Genomic DNA, 2,184 nt, shown 5'->3' on the forward strand with positions numbered 1-2,184 from the left:
ACTCATCTTGCTCTTCTCCTAAGGTGTAAGCCTCTTAAAGGATAACCTGCTTTGATACCAATTGATGTTTTAACTTCAATACCACAAAAGAGAGGGGGGGGGTTGATTTGTGAAGTGTCCAATTTTTCGCGTGCACAAATTATAGAAGGACCTGGTTCTTCTATGTGTTCCTTATCCTACTGTTGCGGAAAAATAAATGCAGAAATTAAAGAACACAAGGAGTTTTATGTGAAAAAAACCTGGCTCAAATGGTGAAAAAACCATGACCTACTTCCCAGTAGGATTTTCCCAAAACTCTTCACTAAATAACTGATCCAAAAACTGTATTTACAAAACACTTTTGTAAACCTAAGATTAACCCTAATCCCGTTGTGGCAACTAGCCTCTAACTGCTATGACAACTTCAAGTTAACTCTAACTTAAATAATCTGAGTACCTATTACAATTGCCTCTAAATAAAGCTGAAAGGTACATTATGAAAACACCTACTACAATTGAATTAGAATAAAAGACAGACACTTAGAGCTGGTTCATGTAGCTTCAGGTTCGCACACTTGAATCACACATGAACTGCTTGCAAAATGCCTTGCTATTTTGCTCTCAATTCACGTTTAACTTTTGCTTTTTTGCGATACCTGTAGAAAGAAAACTTTCTGCGATTTATAGAGTTAGCAGAGTAGAAAGCAACTAGAGTTCTAATAGTACTCTTCCTTGGTGGAAGAGTTCTAGTTGATCTCAACCTCTAACTTCTCCCTTATCTTGGATAATATTCTCTTTGATTAAGGAGTCCTTCTCCTTATCAATTATGCAACCCTTTTCGATCAGGAGATATTAATTAGACCAAGTTAAGCTTATCTCTTTCACGTGCATCCCACATACTCGATTCTGCCCGTGTCTATGCACATAAGGGATGGACCTGAGGGATGGACTTGGTTCATGCCGGAGCTTCCTTTGTCAATCTTCAAAACTAACCTTCACTTAGGCCAACAAATTTCCCCTTTTTGATGATGACAAACTCTGTGCTTCCATAAGCTTAGGCACTTTTTCAACTTAGCTCAACATCAACACAATGTTAGAAATATTTTTCCTTTTTATCACTTATCATCAAGGACCATGTTTATCAGGTTATAAATATCACTATTCAGAATACAAAGCACAATATTTTTTCCCCTTTTGGCATCATCGAAAAGTTGCATAAAAAATGTGAGATAACCAGATTTTAAAACTTACTCATGGCCATTGGGCTACTTCAAATGCAATCATAGATTAATCATCATAGATCAAGCTATGAATTTTAACCATCAAAGAAATATAAACAAACAGTTAGAGAAAAAGACAGTGAATTTCATAGATAATTGATACAATTCTTCCACAAAGCATAATAAGAAATAAACATACTGGAAACATGAGTAAAACCAACAAGAAAAATCTGAACTGGGTCACTGGTTGATCTACACAAGGCTAGAATGCTTAAGACTGGGAAGAACTGGGTACTTGGTTTTTGGTTTGGAGGAGTTTCAGCATATCCCTAAGAATGCCATCATTCTTCTCCTTTTCTCTTGTCAGCTCAGTTCTGAGAGCATCTCTCTCAGTTTCCACCTCAGCCAACCTTTTCTTCAGCCTCTCAATCTCAACATCCTTAGCCCCACTTTCTTGCACCAAGGCTCGCACCTTGCTATTCACTGATACCTTCTTAGATGAACCTGGTTCTTTAGAAGTGACATGGACTTCATAGTCAGAAGCAGGCAGCGTATTTGCCCCAAAATGATCCTTGCTTGTACCAACCTCCCTTTCTTCTTTGGATTATAACTTTCAGTCACTCTCTTCAGTAGGTCTGCGAGGGTTTCCTGTTCAGATGAAACAGGTTCATCTATATTTTTCCCAAGTTGAACCAGCCCTTCAGCAGCTTCGCCAGACCCACTTCCCCCTGTTTTCTTTACACTCTCCTTTACTCCAGCATATTTTTCTCCCCAAACAACCATTGCACCTGTGTCTTTAGTTAAACTCGAAGGAGTGGGTGAAGAATCAACCACTCTTTTACCCTTTCCCCTCACAACACTTTGAACACCCTTGCTCTTTTTTTCTTTTTCTTTTTCATTTTTACCACCAATTCCTCCAGACTCTGTAGTTTTAACACCTGCTTTAGACCCTACTAGTACAAACCTATTCTCCAAATTTGTTCTC

Source organism: Nicotiana tomentosiformis, chromosome 10 (genome assembly GCF_000390325.3).
Source record: "Nicotiana tomentosiformis chromosome 10, ASM39032v3, whole genome shotgun sequence".
Lineage (NCBI taxonomy): Eukaryota > Viridiplantae > Streptophyta > Magnoliopsida > Solanales > Solanaceae > Nicotiana > Nicotiana tomentosiformis.